Below are 19,831 nucleotides of genomic sequence, written 5' to 3' on the forward strand. Positions count from 1 at the left end.
ATGAGGATCTCCCACCTTTTCTCATTCTGGCATCCCAGAATGTCTTTCCTCTGAACCCAGGTGTAAAAAAATGTTTTGCTTTAAGTTCATATAGTTCATTGTATTAATTATCATTCAGGCCTCTCACCTTTTTGGCCATAGTGTTGTGAATTCTCACACAAGCGTGAGCACACCACCGTCAGGGGACGGCTGCCCCAGAGACCCCCTCCTGCTGCCCTGGGCCCTCCCCCGGCCCCCAGCCCCCAGCCCTGGCCACCAGTGATCTGCCCTCCGTCACCACGCCTTTGTCCTTTCCAGAATGTCATCTAAATGGAATAAGACATGGGAATGGTCTGTCGGAGACACTGAAGGAACGACCATAAAAGTAACCTAAGCAGGGCAGGCAGGCACGGGAGAAGGGAAGGGCTTCCTTCCGCAGTGCCATGCCTTTAGGACGCGTCCAAGCCATGGCCTGTGTCAGCAGGTCATACCTTTGACCACGGGCCAGCATTCCATCACCCGGATGCAGCCTCCCACTTTTAGCTGGTAACCCCCTGGAGGGCACTGGGTTGTTTCAAGTTTATGTCTCTTGCCAGATTTGGGAAGTTTTCAGCCATTATTTCTTCGGATTTTTTTTTTTTTTCTGCACTACCCTCCCCCTCCTCTCCTTCTGGGAACCCAATGACACACACGTTTCACCTTTTGTCATTTCCCCACCGGACTATGAAACTTTGTACAGTTTTTCATTATTTTTTAAATTGCATTTTTATTGAGATATAATTCACATACAAGTCACCATTATGCAATTCCACAACATTCTCTCATCCCAAAAGGAAACCCCCATACCTGTTAGCAGTCACTCCCCCCTCCCCTGGCAATCCCTGATCTGCTTTCTGCCTCTATCGATTTGCCTGTTAAGGACATTTCCTATAAATGGAATCATACAGTATGTGGCCTTCTGTGTCTCCTTCTGTCACTTAGTGTCATGCTTTCAAGGTTCATCCATGGCGTAGCCCGCCATGGATGACAGCGTGTGTCCGTGTGTCATTCCTCTCGATGGCTGAGTAATGGTCCATTGTGTGGATAGAGCACACTTACAAAAAATGCATTCGTTAGTTGATGGACATGGGGGTTGTTTCTACTTTTTGGCTATTGAGAAAAATGTTGCTGTGAACATTAGTGTACAAGTTTTTGTGTGAACATATGTTTTCACGTCTCTTGAACTAAATGATATACCTAGGAGTGAAATTTCTGGATCATATAGTAACGTTACTTTTAATTTTTTGAGGACTTGTGGTCGTGTTTTCTACAGTGGCTGTACCACTTGACATCCCCACCCGCCCCGCACAAGAGTTCCAGTTTCTCCACATCCTCACTAACAGAGGTGATTTTCTGTTTTTGTCCACAGCCTAGTGAGGTGAAAAGCGGTGTCTATTGTGGTTTTGATTTGCATTTCCCTGATGGTTCGTGACGTTGCGCATTTTTTCATGTATCTGTTGGCTATTTGTACATCTTCTTCGGAGAAATGTCCACAGATCCTTTGTCCATTTTTAATTGGATTATCTGTCTTTTAGTGTTATATTTTAGATACTATACCCTTACCCGATATATGATTTGCAAATATTTCATCTCATTCTACATATTGTCTTTTCACATTCTTGAGAGTGTTCTTTGCAGCAAAAGTATTTAATTTTGAGGATATCCTATTTATTTTTTATTTTATTGCTTAGGCTTTTGATTTCATATCCAGAAACTGTTGCCAAATCTAAGTTCATGAAATCTTATACCTATGTTTCCTTCAAAGAGTTTTATAGCTTTAGCTCTTACATTGAGGTCTTCCAGTTAATTGTGAGTTAATTTTGTATATGGTGTGAAGTGGCGGGGGGTCCAAAATTATTTGTTTTTTGCATGTGGATAGCCAATTGTTCCTCTAGTATTTGTTAAAAAGATGATTCTTTCCCCATACATGGTCTTGGTCTTTGTAGAAAATCAATTGGCTGTAACCGTATGGGTTTATTTCTGGACTCTCAATTCTACTCCATGGATCTTTATGCCAGGACCACTGTCTTGCTGTCTCCAGCTTGGTAGTAAGTTTTGAAATCAGGAGGCATCCATCCTCCAACTTGGTTTTTTTCAAGCTTGTTTTGGCTATTTGGGCTCCCTTTCAATTTTACATGAATTTTAGGATCAGTGTATCCCTTTCTGCAAAACAGATCATTGGAATTTTGATAGGGATTGCTTTGAAGCTGTGGGTCAGTTTGGGGAACTTTGCCACCCTAACAAATATTATGTCTTCCAGTCCATGAACACAAGATGTCTTTCCATTTATTGAGGTCTTCTACTATTTTGTAGTTTTCAGTGTCCAAGTCGTGCATTTCTTTGGTTGCATTTATTCTTAAGTACTTTATTCATTTTGATGCTCTTGAGGAATGGTGTTCTTACTTGTTCCTTGGGATCGTCCCTGGCTAGTGTATAGGAATACAACTCATGTTTGTCTGTTGATCTCATACCCTACAACTTTGCTCAGCTTTTTAATTAGCTCTAAGAGGATTTGGGGGGATTCTTTAGGGTTTTCTATGTACGAGATCAGGTCATATGAACACGAAGATCATTTTACTTCTTCCTTTCCAATCTGGATGCCTTTTATTTCTTTTTCTTGCCTGATTGCTCTGGCTGGAAACTGGCAGACGATGTGAATTAGCAGTGATAAGAGCTGATATCTTGTCCCGTTCCCACTCTTAGGGGAGAACGTCCAGTCTTTCGCCACTGAGTATTATGTGTGCTATGGGTTGTTTATAAACATCATTTACCGGGTTGAGAAAGTTTCCTCCTATTATTAGTTTGAGTGTTTTTATAATGATAAGGTGTTGGATTTTGTGGTCATTTTTAAAATCTTTTTGTTCTCTCTTGTTCATATTGGACCATTTCTATCGCTCTATCTTCAAGTTCACTCACACATTCTTTGGTCATTTCTTCTTCTGAGCCCATACAATGAGTTTCCATTTGATTACTGTATTTTTCAGTTCTAAATTTTGCATTTGGTTCTTCTTTATATCCTCTATTTCTTTGCCTAGGCGTCCTGTCTTTCCATTCATGTCAACAGTGCTCACCCTTTCTTCTTGGATTGTTTTTATTATACTTGCTTTAACGTTTTCATCAGATCATCCTGACATCCGAATCATCCTGGTATTGGCATCTGTTGCTGGTCTTTTCTTATGCAAGTTGAAGTTTTCCTGGTTCTTTGTCGGCCAAGCAATTCTGGATTGTATCCTGGACGTGTAGAATACTATGTTTGAGACTGTGGGTCTTGATTAGATCCTATGCAGTGTTAATGTTTTTGTTTTAGCAGGAAATTGATGCAGCTGGGTCTAGCTCACAGGTTTCAATCAGCCTCTGTGGGTTGTGGTTTTAACATCAGTTCCATTTTCAAAGTCTCTGCAGCAGTTTGTCCTGTGAGGGCACCAACCAGTGACCACTCTGGGACCTGAGAGGTGGTCTACACTTAAGTTGAGCTCTCAATGTGTTGGTCCTCTGTTTATGATCAGATCCACACACGTGAAGCCCAGGGGTTCAGAAACAATGTTATGGGTCAGGTTCCAGCTTCTTCCTCTTTCTGATGTCTCTGGGACTTTCTGATTCTCAGGGTGGGGGTTGCCTGTTCAGTCTTTTGGCCAAAAGACTAGAACTTTAGTTAGCCTGATATGCAGCATGTTTCCTGGGACCATGCCTCAGTCTAGGGCCAAGCAGCGGGAGGACAGGAAACAAAAGTAAGAGGGTTTGTCCCATGCTCTTGGGACTTTAGCTCCTCAGATGGCGAGGAAGGCTTGGGCACCTGTGGGCTCACTGCCGCTGTGGTCTGAGAGAACTCTGGATGCAGCTCACCTACCAGCACGGACAGAGGCTGGGTGCCCGGTGCTCTGTCCTTAGCTACAGACCACTCCTTCTCCCTTAGCTATCCTGAGCCACCCGCAGGGGCTGCTTCCGGCCCTGCTGAAAGCTCCCCTTGTCCCTGGGCTCCGCCTCATTCACCTGGCAGCAGCTGATGCTTCTGAGACAGACTGAGCCTTGGTGCCACTATAGGGCCTTCACCGGCCGACTCTTCCAGAAGGAGAGATGCCGCCCCCACCCCCCACTACCCTTCTCTCCCTCCTTCCTCACCTCCCATCCCCCCTTACCTTGCCACCCCTTCCTCATGTCCACATGGCACTGTCACACGTCACCTCACACACACAGCCTGCTGTTTCTTTGTGCCCAGTCCCGTTAGAATCTGCAGTCTTCAAGGGAGGAGCCCTGAAGAAAACAAGACTCAGAGAGGCTGAGGAAGTTACCCAAGTTTGCCCAGCTCATCATGGGCAGAACTGGGCCTACAAGTCGGGTCTGTCAGACTCCGCATTCCTTGCTCTTTGTACCACAGACCTCCAGAGAAGTCATTGTTTTCCTTGCACCCCTCCCGCTGCCTTTCTACTGTCAGGCCAGGCAGAACTGTAAGCCCCTGAGGGCAGGCACTGGGTCTGGCTTTACTCATCATGAGCCCACCCCTGGCACAGAGTGGGAGCTCAATAAATAAGTATTGAACTAAAAAGTATTTTGGAGGGATAAGAAGGGGGTTCTTTCTTGAACATTCTAGGGTCACCCTCATGACCTAAGCACCTCCTAGAGGCCTCACCTCCTAACACCATCGCATTGAGTGTTAGGAATTCAACATTGAATTGGCGGTGGGGGGGGGATAAACATTCAGACTGTGTCAGTCATGTTCCCATTTTATAGAGGAAGAAACCGAGGCTCAGAAAGGCTAAGGGCATACTGCTCAGAGGGAGCGAGCCAGGATCTGAGTCCAGGCTGAAATGGCCCCACAGCCAGAATCAGTGCTCAGTGTTTACAGAGTCTGCAGTTGTGCACGGCCGAGGCCGTCCCGTCCACTCCTCGCTCACCCACTCACTCGCCCAGAGCCACTGCCAGTCCCACAGGCTCCACTCACGGTGGGTGCCCTCTGCAGGTGCCCTTTGACCTTGGATGCCGTACTTTTACTGCAGCTTTTCTATGTTTAGCTACACAAACACAAGTGCCCACAGTATTCAGCCCAGGAGCAGGCGGTTCAGGCAGGTAGGCAGGAGCCGCAGGCGGTCCCGCACGGCCTAGGTGTGCACTGGTCTTACTATCTATTAATAGCTCTGTTATACAGAACAAAGGAGGCACGGGAGGTTAAGTGACTTATCCCAGGCCATGGGGCGGGGGTGATGGGATCAGTGAGGGTCGTCTACCCTATTGCTTCCCCCAGCCACCTGCCTTCTCTCCTGTCCTTATCACACCAGGGAGACCCCCACCAGGGTGAGCCCCCTCCCCACTAGCCACACTATTCTTCATAACGGGCGAGGCTAGCAGACCCTCTGGTGACGGTGGATGGGTGGGCAAAGGTGGGGTGAGGGTCTGCCTTCTGTCTCCTTTCACGTCTGGGCTGCTACTGCAGAGAAAAGGCCAAGAAGCTTCCTGGAACCACATCCTCCAAGAGCCTTCCCCTCGTCCTTGTTCTGCCAACTGGCAGTGAAGGGTGACTAAGCTCAGAAGCCCAGAGGGGTCCGCGAAGGACGGGAGAGAGACAGACACCGCCTTCCAGGGCCTCCAAGAGGCACAGGGAAGGGCAGACCTCCCGCTCCAAAGGTGTTTGCACGCGTCTCCCAAACCTTTGCCTTTCGCTCCCCCCTCTTTGCTTTCCTCTTCCTCTCCCCTTTCTCCCCTCCTCTATCTTTCCTTCCTCATCTCCCTCCTTCCCTCATTCCCCCCCAACTCGGTTGCCACTTCTTGTCACCCTGCTTGGATCCAGTCTCTGTCCCTGAGCTGGGGGGTGGGGACGGGGAAGGCACCCCACCGCGGAGTGCTTTCTCTCTCCTCCCTCCTTGTTGCCGCCTCTGCAGGGTCCCCTCAGTCTCCCTGCTCCCCGCCCCCACAAACCTCCGGGTCACTGCAGTTTGACACCAGCGCAGAGGAGGATGAGGGCCGTCGCATCCCTGGAGGAGTGGACAGGCTCGCTAGCGGCTGGGAGGATCCTAAGTCGTTACCGGACTCTCCAGCGGAGGTGTGACCATTACAGGCACCGACGTGGTCCGAGCAGAGGCGCACGGGGCCCCCGCCCGCCACTCCATCAGGAGGGAAGGAAAGACAAGGCAGCTGCCGAGAGACCTCCGTGCGCCTGCCCCCCGCGCCCTCCCGCCTGGACCGAACCGCGGGGCCGCTCGAGGGCGCCCAGGGCGTTCAGCACCCCGGACAGCGCCGCGCGCGGCCACTCCCAGCCCCGCAGCGCCGCGCGCTTGGCCAGGGCTCCCGGCCCCGAGCTCGTCGCCGCCCCGTGCGCCTCCCCGGGTCCCTCGCCGGCTCTGGGTCTCCGGGCCTCCGCGGGCACCTTCCCCTCCCGGAGCCGAGCCGCTGGTGCCTCGGGCTCGGGACGGGAGACGCTGGCGGGGCTGCGGGCGCGGGTGCGGGCCTGTCGCTGCTGTCCGACGCGGGGGCCGCTCCGCGGTGCCACCAGCGCCAGCTGCGCGCGCGCCTCTGGCGTCTTCCTGGTGAACCTGTCGCTGGGCCACCTGCTCCTGGCGACGCTCCTTCCCGCTGCTCGGGCGCACGTCGCCTTCCTGGACACCTTGGCGTCCAACGCGGCGCTGATCGCGGCGGCGCCGAGTGCGGAGCGGTGGCCGGCGGCGGGATTCCCGGCGCTCTACGCCCGGCGCCTGCGGCCACGCCGCGCGGACACAGTCGTTGGCCTTCGCGGGCGCCGCGCTCGCCAGCTCCCCGCTCGGCCACAGCGGCCCCTTCGCGTCGCGCTCTCTGCGCCTGCCCGGGGGACCCGAGAGCCCGCGCCCCCCGCGTCCCCGCCGCCCCCCGCGGCCCCGCCGCCCCCCGCAGCCCCGCGCCCCCCGCGTCCCCGCGCCCCCCGCGTCCCCGCCGCCCCCCGCGTCCCCGCGCCCCCCGCGGCCCCGCCGCCCCCGCGACCCCCGCGTCCCCGCGTCCCCGCGCCCCCCGCGTCCCCGCGCCCTCCGGGTCCCCGCGCCCCCCGCGGCCCCGCGCCCCCCGCGTCCCCGCGCCCCCCGCGGCCCCGCCGCCGCCCGCGGCCCCACTGCCCCCCCACCGCGTCCCCGCTGCCCCCCGGGTCCCCGCGCCCCCCGCGCTCCCCGCGGCCCCGCGCCCCCCGCGTCCCCGCGCCCCCCGCGGCCCCGCCGCCGCCCGCGGCCCCACTGCCCCCCCACCGCGTCCCCGCTGCCCCCCGGGTCCCCGCGCCCCCCGCGCTCCCCGCGGCCCCGCCGCCCCCCGCGCTCCCCGCGACCCCCGCGTCCCCGCCGCCCCCCGGGTCCCCGCGCCCTCCGGGTCCCCGCCGCCCCCCGCGGCCCCGCCGCCCCCCGCGTCCCCGCGCCCCCCGCGTCCCCGCCGCCCCCCGCGGCCCCGCGCCCCCCCGCGGCCCCGCCGCCCCCCCGCGGCCCCGCCGCCCCCCGCGCTCCCCGCGACCCCCGCGTCCCCGCCGTCCCCCGGGTCCCCGCGCCCCCCGCGGCCCCGCTGCCCCCCGCGGCCCCGCTGCCCCCCGCGCTCCCCGCGTCCCCGCTGCCCCCCCCCCCGCGGCCCCGCTGCCCCCCGCGTCCCCGCTGCCCCCCCCCCCCCCGCGTCCCCGCTGCCCAGACGTGGTCACCACGCAGGTGCTCGCGCTGCTCCTGGACCTGCACCCCAGGGCGCCGGCCAGCGCGTTGGGGCCCAGCCCCTGGGGCTGCACCTGAGCCCAGCTGTTCACAGCCTGTGGGGCTCCCCTGCCACTGCTCTGGAGTTTCCACGTTGGCTTATCTGCGGGCTCCGCGCGTCTGCACACCCGGAGGCCAGACCTCTGAGCGTCTGCACGTGTCCGCAGACCGCAGGGAGCTTCAGCCCTGGGCTGCAGTTGGCGCCACCGCCGCTGGGGGGGCGGTCACACTCCCTCGTGGGGCAGGTGGGCGTGGACCTGAACCCCCTCCTATTTCTGCCCCGCTGCCCGGGGGCCCTGGCCTGGCCCGGGGGCTCAAGTCTTGGGGAGGGTCTGCCGGATTGTCTTCACACTCCTTGGTGTGCGTTTGCCCACGGACTCTCCAGCTGAGGTCATTGCTAGTTGGAGGTGAGGGGCTTAGAGAGGAAAAGGGAAAGGAGATGCCCTCCATGCCCCCTTCTTCCTGACACCCCCCTCCCCGTGCCTCATTGTTTCACCCTTACCACAGAAACCTGCCTCTTCCTCTGTTCTTTCCCCCGGGCCCTGTCCCTCTGTGCTCCTGGGGCTGTCCAGCTCGGACTTTCACCTGAACTTGCCTGGTCCAGCTCTGGGCTCTGCTCCCTGCCCTCCCGGCCCCTGGTTGAGGCCCTCTCTGCAGCAAGTGCCGGCGGTGCCTCTGTGAGCAGGGCACTGCCCCCAGCAGGCTGCCAGGAAGATCAGCATCTCTTTTGGTCCTTGTTCTTCTGCTTTGTGCCCTATATTGTGACCAGCTGGGCCTGGCACTTGGGCCCCTGTCCTGGGGGCCACTGGGAGTGGGCTGGACCTCAGTCAGTCAAGCCTCTTACAAGCCGCCCCTGGAAGGCTCCCCGGCCAGGGACCTGAAGGGAAGCTGACATCCGCAGGGCCCCTAGTTCACACCTGAGGCACCTGGGGCCACCCATCAGCTCTTGTCGAAGGCCCAGGATGGAGATGTCACTGCCCCATGTCCCACACTATCAATGAGGAGACTGTGGCCAGGCACAAGCAGGTGTGGCTCTGAGTTAGCATTTGGCCCTTTCCAATCGGAGCAAGCTTTCAAAACGAGTTACGCGACCTGGGTCAGACCCAGGCCCCACTCGCATCCCCTGTGTGGATTCCTGATTTCTGGTTGGAGGGCTGGGCTGGGGGCTCAGGACTGTCACAGCTCACAGGGGTGAGGGATCTCTTTGTTCCTCCGCCCATCGCTATCCCTGGAGACCCTGGCTTGGAGCTTGCAGAGGATTGGGGAAAGTCTCGTGTCAAAGGCCTCCTGGGTACCACTGTCACAGTGCTGTGATGAGGGCAACAGGGCTCTGTGTTCTGCCTATAGGTTTCCGGGATCTTCATTGGGTGGCCAGGTCCCTGCCACGTGTGGTCAAGCTCTGTGGGTGGTACCCACTCTTCCCTGTCTTGTGCTGTGGCAAAAATCTACCCTGAGGGAAGGTGCTCCTGGGAGGAGATAATAGTCAACTATGGCCCAAACGCCCCACCCAGGTGGAGAGAGGAGGCATGGGGACGGTGCCAGTCTCCTGGGTTTGCTCCAAGAACATTCCCCTGGGTTCTGGGATGCCCTCCGAGGTCGGCTCGTCTGTTCAGGCTGGCTGTGTCCTGGGCTGGTTTTCTCTAGTAAGTGTCGTAGGGAGGGGGCCTGCGTTTCCCACAGCTGGGGAGGCTCTGGGGCTCCGTGGGAGTGGAGTGGGCCCTCTACCCCATGAGGCTCCCCTCAGAGCCCTTCAGAATCAGTGCTCAGGACGTGCGTCATGTGGCTCTTGGCCACCATTGCCGTCTGACTTGGGGACACAGGGTGGGTTTCTATGGGTCACAGGCGGACACTGTGTCCTCACATGGGACCTGGCAGAGGCCCCCCATTCTCAGGAAACCATGTGGGCCAATCACAGGCGCACGGAGCTGGGGCATTCTCTCAGGACCAGCCATCAATCTGAGATGGCATCTGGGTATTGTGTCTGTGTGTACACTCGTGTGTCTGCATGTGAGCAGAGCTGTGTGCAGGGTGTGCATGCGTGTGAGGAGCAAGTGCTGGAGCTTCACGACTCCTGCACGTGACTTAGCCCGGACATTTGCTTTTGAAATTATAAATGAATAACGAGGGAGCGTATTGTGTTCATTGCTGGGCCTTATTCTTATTTTCAGTATGTGTACAAGGGCCCATGCATGTGTGTATTTGTATCTGTATGAGAGCGCACACATGTGCAGGAGGAAGACCCGGAACGAAGCCGCGGTGTCTGAACTTTCAGCCTGGTTCCCACTGTGCCAGCCCTGAGACCCTGGCAGCTCTGTGAGTCACTAGTGCAAGCCCTTTATGGAAAATCTGGATAAAATAGAACCTCTTGGGATTGTCATGAGTGCTAATGAGGAGATACAGCTTTCGTGCCTGGCTCAGCATATGTTGGGCTTTGTGCCTGGTCCCAGGTGATCCCGCCTTAATGGGCGCTTAGCTCTGATGGCAGATATCTCTATGGAGGGACTAAGCTGGGGCAGCACCCTGGCTCTGGTCACTCTGCACAGCCCTCCCTCCCCCAGACTGCCCGCCTGAGGGTGAGCACACTCCGCCCCCCACAATCTGCGTGCCACACACCTACGGCAAGAATCCACACACTGACTGAATACAGAAAGCCCAAGGGTGGTCACTTAGAAACAGGGAGAAGTCACTGGTCTCTAGCCCCTTTACCATCTTCAGGCATACCACCAGGCTCCAGGGGACTTTGTGATATTTGAACCAGGGGAAATTCATCTTCGAGGTGTCCCCAGGAGAATCTGACACCTCACCCCAGGTCTGAAAAGAATTTTCTGGGAGAAGGTCTTTGAAATTTCTTTAGCAAATACAGAGTAAGTAGAACAAATGCACACCCTTCTAGGGGCGGGACCTTGAAAGGAGCCGCATGTCTGACGTCTGTGGGTTAATCTGGCAGCTGCTTAGAACCTGGTCCACACACGTGGCTGCGAGGCTCCCATGCTTCAGGCTTATGACACGGGAGGCGTCTGCCTGGCAGCTCCTTCTGAGCAGGGTGGCTCAGACTCAGCCCTTGGGTGCCCCTCACCGAACACTTGTGCCTGAGGCTCAGAGCATCTGCACAGAGCCGCTCAGCCCGGAGCGCCAGTGCTGCCATCTGTACTCAGCTGTGGTTCTGGAACCTTCCAAACCTCCAGAGCATGGGCGTGTGCACGTGTGGTCACCGCTGCTGAACCAGCTCCTCAACACCCCAGCAGGCTGGTGGAGCACATGCCTTTGTCACCGTCAGCACTCACCAGGCAGCAGAGCATATGCCAGAGCCAGGGCAAGGCGATGGCCGACCCTTTCTCTACTCCCTGCTCCGCCAGCAGCTCCACCAGGTCCTGGCTAGCCTAGCCAGCTGGCTGCTGAGGGCCACGGGCACCAGGCGTCTGCCCACAACAGCTCTCTGGACGTGGACAACAACTTCTGGACCCTGCTCCCCACCCCCAAGGCCACGTTGGGCCTCGTGATCACGGTCAGAGATGGTTGAGAGCATTACTGCTGCAGGCAGAGCCCAGGTGTCCAGGCGGCCAGGAGGGCGGGGCCTCCCTCCCCAACTCAGCCACCCTGCTCAGCCCTGGGAGAGCCCAGTGTAGTGGTCGAGGGGGCCACTACCGGGTGGAGCACCCACTATCATTGTAGCCAGAGGGACCTAGAGGACAGGGTCCGGGAAGTGCATTGCATTTCTCATATTTCACAGTCAAAGAGAGAAGGGAGCCCAGATGGTGTCAGCAGACTCTCGATGGAGGTGTGTCGTGTGGAGTGGAGAGCGAATGAATGAATGGACACAATTCCTTCTTCAGTCCTGTTCATCACTGTTTCCTCTCCCCTTCAGGCCCCAGGCTGTTTCCCGCAGAACGAGGGTGGGCTTTGTGATTGGGGTCCAGCACGTGGGGGGATGAACTCTGATAGGGCCTCTCCCATGGGGTCATGTAGAGCCGCCACGCTGGTCCCCACCCAAGGTCCAGGGAGAGATGGGTCCTGAGTTCTTTCCTTCCAGACACTCAGACAGCAGTCAGCTCCTTTGTCAAGGTTTTCTTTAGTGACAGTTTCTAGCCTGGGGGAGCCAGCCTGACAAATTCTTTCCCAACTATCTGGGTGTTGTTGGGCTGCTTTGGGCTGATTCTCCAGGGCCTACTCCCAGCAGGACATCTGTAAGTGCTTATAAGTTATAAGGTGCAATTCAAATAAAATATTCTTAGGAATAATAATAACTATAGATATGTGGTAGGAAGCAGTCAAAAAACAAACAAACAAAAAACAGAAAAACACAAACACCCAGGCTGTTCAATGAAAGCATCTTACAAACCTGGGCTGGATGGCAGGTGTGAGACAGGGGGTGGCTTCATTTCCCCAGCTCGTAGAGGCCATGTGGACCTAGAGCCCCCAGGGCTCCCCTGGGTGCCCCCAGAGCTCGCAGACGAGTCCTGGTCTCCCTCATTCGTAACTCTGAGTCAGGCTGTGTACCCACAGGTGGAACCCTCCCCTCCCTGGGGTGGTGGACGCATACCAGTCAGCTGGGCTGGAGCCTGGGCTGCCACAGCCTTGCTGGGTTAAAATCCACGCTCACAGCCTTACGTGCATTGGAGGAAATATGTGTACTCAGTCCTGTGGAAATGCCATGGTGGGAAAGAGACAACGCTCATTAGAGGTGGCAGCTGCTCCTCTCCCGGTCTGCCTCCATGAAGCCCCCACAGAATTTTCTAGAAGATCACTGAAACACAGGTGCCTCCCAGGGGAGTGTCATTGGTGCATTCTAGAACATTCTTTCCACCAGCTGATTTGGCTCACTCACTGTGCTGTCTTTCCCTTGTGCTTGTGGTCTTTCATTTGAAAGATACTTTTCATGTGCACTTAAACGTATTGCAAAACAGTGTCGTGTCCCAAGGACTTTGTGAATCAATAAACATTTTATTCAAAGGGTCTCTCATTTCTCGGCAAAGGAGAAAAATGCTGTCTGTGCATTAGCCCAAAGCCAACAGTGTAATTACCAGAAAAGCGAGCCCCAGTTGGGCTTCCCAGGTGACTCAGCCTAGACCTGGCAGCACGTTTGGGGCGGGGGTGGGAGTGGGGTGGGAGGAGAGCGGGAGGTGGTGCTCAGCTCTCCTGCAAACCTCAGGCTTCCCGTGCACGAGCCAGGGGCACCCAGCATGGCACCTGTGGTCCTGGAGAGGGTCCTTAGTTCCTTTCTGATTCTCAGAGGGCCCGAGACCCCCCAGGGCAGGCACCACTGGCTGCCACCTTCCTTGCTGCCAACTCCAGGTCTGGGCTGCGTGTGACGACAGTGTCTCTTCAGTGCCCAGCAGGGGCAGTGCTGAGCTGTGGTTGGAGAGCCCCCACAGGTGAATTAAACACAGTATTCGGTGAGGTCAGCGCTGTGCCAGAGGGAGTGTGGGGAGGGGGCTCCTGGCGGGCTGGGGCTGCTCCCTTGATGGACCAAAGGAAGAGCATGCAGATGTGACCGCACATGACCTTCCATTCTCTAGCGTGCACGCTGCTTCAAGCCGCACGACCTCTGTTTCGCCTGAAAGACCTATGACTCCCTGGCATTCTGTCCCCAGACCCCCCTGCCTGTACATACACTGGATGTCCGCTCCTTTTCACCACGAAGACTTGAGGACATTAGGTTCTGGTCAGCGTCAAACTCACTTAATAAAGCCTCAGGTCTATCAGCCATGACCAAGATACAATAACCAAACTTCAAACCAGAATAAGGTTTGTGTCAAACAAAGCTAACACCTTGGCCTCAGTTACATTTCAGCTCTAGATTCATGAAAGCAGAATGGACCCGCGGGCCACATGGCCTGGAAACCGGACCGAACAATGCCGTGACGGACACCTGAAGCCGTCCACCATCCACTGCCCCCACCTCGGTCCCAACCAATCAGTGGAGCCCACGCCCCCAGTTAGGAACCGTGATTACTAACTTCTCCCATATAGCCCAGCCACTAGAGGCCATGGGGAGCCAGGTGTTCTGACAGCAGCAACTCACCTGTGTCTCGTGCATGGCGCCAACCCCTTAAACCTTTACTTTCTTTGCTGCAATCTCCGGCTGTGTCTTATTTGGTAGAGTGCTGGCAGGCAAGCTGAACCTTTGAGTCCGCGGTGACGGAGACGCAGGAAATGATCTCCAGGCTGGGGAGTGGACTCCGACCACCTGTGGGCTTGGCTGTGGCTCCCCCCTCACTGAGGTGGGTCACTAGCTGCGGGTAGAGCCTGTGTTGTTTCCATGACATGTGCAGCTATTCCCCGGGCAGCCACTGGGGCTCACCCCCCAGCCCTCTCTGGCCGCAGGCATCTGGACTCGTGCAGACTCAGGCTCCAGTGGCTTCTGCGGGTTCACCTACCCCATCCTGACCACACAGGTCTGGCTGTGTGCTGCCCCAACCCTCTTGGCCAGGGCTGTCCAAACTTATTTCAATCTTTTTCACCAAGGGCCATATGCGGTAAAATACACAAACAGCCGGGCCACTCACTCGAGGTGAAGTACGTATTGCCTCACCTGGTTTATTTAAGTAAACTAAATATATTTTTGGAATTTGCTGCGGGCCAATTAAAAATGGATTGTGGGCCGCAGTTGGCCCGCGGGCTGCAGTTTGGACACCCTGCTCTTGGCCCAGTATCCGGTGGGCTGGTTGGAGGGGCCTGGGGATTTGGAGGGACAGGGAAGATTTACACACCTCGTGACCCTTGGGAAGTAGGTTAACCCACCTGTGACATGTCTCTGACAAACCATTTGGTGGGTGGGCTGTCTTGGCTAAGCAGCCTTACATGAGAGGCTATTCCTTCCCACTTTATTGGGAAGGAAAAGGGTTAGTCCTGGAGGGGGTTACCAGGACCCTTCTCTCTGGGTCTTTAAAAATAACAGTAGCTAACACTAACCCTTTTTCATCAAATCTAAAATATTACTGGTTGATTTAAAGCTGTATCACTTTATGTACACAGAAAGAAAAACAAACCTGAAAAGAGGGCTATAATTGGCAGCATAAAGCTGGCCACCTGAGGGCTCAGAAGTAAATGTGCCCACAGGAGGGGACCAGTCTCCACTGGGCACACGGGGAAGGAGGGAACGTGCGCCACCAGCTGGCACTCGGGTCTGAATTCACTTTCCCACACGTAGGCCAGAAACCTCAGGCCAGTCAAAGGGCAGTGCCCCGAGACACTGGCTGCAGCAAGCACGGGGGCTTCTGGAAGGATGAGGCTGCAGTTCAGGCGGACAGAGGCAGTGTGGATGGAGCACCAGACGCCCCAGACTCCACGGTGCTGAAATGGGCAACGGGACTCCATGAGGTGGAGCCAGAGAGGGACCCAAGCCCTTTTGCTGCATTTGCTCCATAGCAGGTGCTGTCACGGTCACCCCAGCCTCTGGGCTAAGCTGCTGGTCTAGAGTGCTAGGGCTGGACATCTGGCTCCCCGCCCCCCAGCACAGTTGGTAAGTGAAAGCCCATAAAGGCACGTGGCTCCTAAAGATGTTTGGGCCGATGTGACACTGCTGGGCTGTGGACCCTGGTCGCTGGCTAACATTGTCCCCAGGGCTCAGGGCCTGAGCACAGAGGTGCACACTGGCTGGACCACAGCTGTGGGGCAGTGAGAAGTGGCTGGCAGGCAGATGTGTGCACATCTGGATGGTAGGTCAGCACCTGCCCAGCTCCATCGAGGGGAGAGTTTCAAAGGTTTTGGCTGAACCCCAAAGCAGTCCTGGCTCTGGGAGGCGAGCGGGGCTCTGGGCAGACAGTGAGCTGGGGTGTACTCTTCCCTCACCTTGGGGCCAGGGGTCCTGGGCCTCCCTCCTCCCAGCCCCCACCCTCCCACTTCCATCTCCTGCCCAGATGGCTCCCGGTGCCCCAGGCTTGGGCGCAGGCGAGGGGAGATATGTGGGAGGGGGCCCTCTTACTCCCTAGGGTGTGGACAGGTCACTGTGGGGGCAGGGGTGTCTGCCTGGGGCATTTCAGGCCCCTCCACATTGCCTTTCCCTTACTCATCTGAGGGTGAGGAGGGAGGGAGAAGGAGAGACTCACCCCCTTGAGCCTTGGGCCACCGTCTGGACTTGCTATTGCTCTAAGGCACTGAGCTGATGACCTACCACATTTCACTGACTGCTCGCTGCTGCAAGGCTCCCTGTAGGGAGTAAACCAAGGGGGGGCTTCTCGCCTGGTGCAGACGGAGGCTCAGACGTGTGCCTCGCCCAAGGCCACGGAGGAGCCGTCTTCCCCAGACCCTTCGGGGGCACCCACACCCCTGGACAGGGTGGGCGGTGGGGCACTCCTTCAAGCCCCTCACGGGGACCGAGGCGCAGAGCCGCTGACTTGGCCTGGCTCGCCGCCAGCTGGGGTCGCAGCTGGGCCCAGTCCTGTCCAGGAACGGGGATTTTTAGGCAGGATCAGCCGCGGGTTTGGAGGTCAGCTCCCAGTCCCCTCAGGTAGGAGGCGGTAAACTGAGACCCGGGGGCCCACCTCTGGGGGCGGGACAGCCCGCGGAAGGGCAGCGCTGGCCTGTCCTCCTCCCCCTGCTGCCTGCGCGGTCCTGGCGCCGCGCTGTAACCCGACTCCGCGTGTGGGGGGCGGGAGCCGCGTGCGCTGCGCCCCAGCCCGGCCCGAGTGCCACATCACTGCGCCCGCGCCGCTATGCTGCTGCTGCTGCTCCTCGCCGCGCGGGCCGCCGCTGTCGCCGCCGCCTGGCCCGGGTGCCCGCCCGGGGGCCCTGCGGGTAAGGCCGGTCCCGCGCCCTGAGGGAGTGGGGGAGCGCCAGGGTTCCGGGGTTTCTACGCCCGTGTGACCCAAGGTCCGAGAGGACGGCCCGAGTGGGCGCCCTGTGACCGTGGACGGGTGGTCCGCCCAGGAGACGGCACCGGGCTCCGAGCACGTGGAGGCTGGGACCTCGGGGCAGAGCCCACAGGCAGCTGAGGACAGAGGAGGGACCCGGTGCCCGAGGCGGGAGTTCTGCTCTGGTCAGGGCACAGCGTGTGGCCTCCTACAGGTGGGGTCCGAGGGAGCAGGTGCCAGGACTTGGCGGGGGAGAGGCCATCCGAGGTCCCTGGTCCTTCCGGGAAGTGGGGGGCCTCTGGGCTGTAGCAAACTCTGACCCCTCCCTCCCAGCTCAGCTGTGATGTGAACAACGTCTCGTCTGGGGAAGTGGGCGCGAGGGCTGGGGCGGGGGTGCGGTCCCCAGGCGGGAGCTCCTGGGTGGCTCTGGGACAGGCAGACGGGTGGGACCCACGGAGCCTCCAGGGGTGTGCCCCGCCTGTGTGATCTCGCCTGACAGTGTCAGGTGTGTGGCAGTTGCCAGGGGGTGGGGTCCTGGCCCCCCCCTCCCGCTCCTGGAGTGGGCCTGTTTCCCTCCACATTTAAAGGGGGGCTTGGACCTGGTCTTCAGGGTCCTTATCAGCAACAGACATCTGTGCCCCTGGAGGGCGGGGGTCCCTTTGGGCAAAGAGTCTGGGGGTGTCAGATTCAGAACCTCGCCAGCGCCTGGGCTGGTGGATACCTGAGAACTTGCCGCGCAGGCCAAGTGGATGTCCCTTCAGAAGTGCGCTGCGGGCCTTTCCTTTTCTTCTCTCAGCCTGCACTTCCCTTCCCTCTGGCTCTCCCCCTCCCCTCCTTTCTGCAGAAAAGCCTGGCCAGGCAGGGTGTGTGTGTGCAAACCTGGGTGCATGCAGCACGTGGACGGAACTTGCACAGCCTCATGGAGGGACCTTCCTTGGACAAGTTCCGAGACCCCAGGAAACGTCGGGAATCATAGGCCTTTCCTCCAGGAAGGTTTCTCTGACCCGCCTTCCCAGGGAGAAGTGCAGCCCCCTCCTCTGGACGTGGGCAGCATAGGCCACCCATCCTCACCTCCCTCACTGGCTTTAGTCACTGCTTCTAGAACGAATCCTTCCTCCAGACCCATGTTCCTTCCTAATGAGTGAGCACCATGGAAACCCAGTGCCTTTTCCTGACCCCTGACGGGCTGGGCAGTTGGAGTCCAGGCTGCTAAATCCAAGGATGGTAGCCTGTCCCCATGTCACATGCCAGGGGCTCAAGCCAGACTGGACCCTTCTGTCCCCTCTGCCTGGCCTGATGGAGGTCTCTGGGTTTTTATGGGGAGCCAGGGGTCTGAGGTGACTTTCATGGCCCTAGGGGCCAGGTGGGTCTGGGTTCAAATTCAGACTCCTCTGCTGTGTGGCTGTGGGCAGATGGCATGACTTCTCTGACCTCCTTCAGTTTTCTCATCTATCAGAAGCGGCCCTGGCCAGAATGAACAACCGAGTCTGGTCTTTGAGAGGGCCAGCCATGGGACAGTCTCCCTGTCTGTTGAAGACATGCTGACACCTTGTGGTGGAGAGTGTAACGGTCATGTGTTGGCTGCTCAAATAGCCTTTGGACTAGGGACTTCCAATAGAAAGACGCCGGCTGGCCATATATATAATTTTACATTTTCTCATAGCCACACTGAAAAGATAATAAGAAACAAGCGAAGATAACTTTAGTAACAAAATTTATTTAACCCATTATTTCCAAAATATTGGTGCAGGATTTCCCCCTCAATATAAAAATTATTAACTCTTTGTTTAGTACTAAGTCTGAAATGTGGTTGTTTACACTTACAGCATGTGTTGGTTTGGACTTAAAGCATTTCACGTGCTCAGTAGAGCTGGTAGTCATATACTGGGTGGTGTGGCCAGAACAGCCAATTGCTCTCCTGTCCCCACCTCCAGCCCCTGGGCACACACTGGGCCTTGCCTATTGTCATGGGCTGAATTGTGTCCCCCAAAATATGTTGAAGTCATGATCCCCAGTACCTGTGACTGTGACTTTATTGGGAAACAGCGACTGGAGGGATGTGGCCACAAGCCAAGGATTGCTGGGAACCCAGGAGCTGGAGATGCAGGAGGAACCTCCGCCCCAGAGCCTTCAGAGGGGCACGTCCCTGCCAGCACCCTGATTTCAGGTCCTGGCTCCAGAGCTGGGACAGAATCAATGTCTGTCGTACCAATGTGTGGGGCTTTCTTATGGGAGCCCCAGGAAACGAATCCGCCCATCTCTCTGTCTTGCCCTGTTGGCATCTGTGAAGCGCAGTGACCAAGCCAGCAGATGCTGCCCCCTTTCCACCCCACTGAGCCCTGAGGGTCACATGGGTCACCCTGTATAGCCCTGCTGACCCAGGTCCGGCTCAGGAACCTCATCAGATCCTCCATCAACAGGGGCGCTGCTGTCATCCCTATTCTGCAGGTGAGGAAACCAGGCGCAGGGAGGAGCCTGATTCTCCAAGTTCATTTTCCCACCTGTGAATGTGGAGACTTGGAGCCATGTGACACCAGGAGGGATCTGTCCACTGCCACCCTCTATTGCGTTAGTGCCGCTGCCCCTGATGCCCAGGCACCTTTGGGAAATTACCTTCTTGTCTGTTGCTTTGCCCAAGTGGTGCCAGCAGTTGGGACAGCCGGCAGTCATTGGCCCATTGCCTTTGGGGTTTACAAAACAGTGGCAGTAATGACACGTGCTGTTCCTTATGGGACATCTACCCCGAGCCGGGCACTAAATGTGGGTCGTCTCGGAGAACCTTTACATTATTCCCACAAAGTGATTATAACGAACCCCAGGTGAAATGGGGAAATGAAGGCACAGAGACTGATTCCAGGGTCTCCCTGCTGTGATGGGCGCGGCTGGACAGAGGGCTGTGGGACCTGCTGCTGGGCATCTTGTCTGCCCGCTGCTGCCCCCATGGCTCACACAGTGTTCTCTCATCACGTTATTTGGACAAGGAGGGAGGTGGTCCCAGGGCGGCAGGCGTGCTCCCACAGACGTCCACGTATTTGTGTAGATGGTTTCGTCACCTTGTCACCAGTGATGAGGGCAGACACTGGAGTTATTGTACCAGTGCCTTGTGGCGAGAGGGTGCCTGGAAAGCCTTCCCCCCACGAGAGCTTTGGGAGTTGTCCCGCCCCCCTGCATCTCCCCCATGGGGGGCTGACGTGTGCTCAGGCAGGTTTCCGTGACCCCCAGATCTTACGTTGAAATCCTAAAGCAGCTCCCACCCTTCCCGGACTTGGGGTTCTGACCTGGGTTACAGATGAGGACACGATCCTCCCTCCCACGCCTCCTTATCTCTGCCCCCCCCACACA

This window comes from Rhinolophus hipposideros (genome assembly GCF_964194185.1).
Source record: "Rhinolophus hipposideros genome assembly, chromosome: 1".
Lineage (NCBI taxonomy): Eukaryota > Metazoa > Chordata > Mammalia > Chiroptera > Rhinolophidae > Rhinolophus > Rhinolophus hipposideros.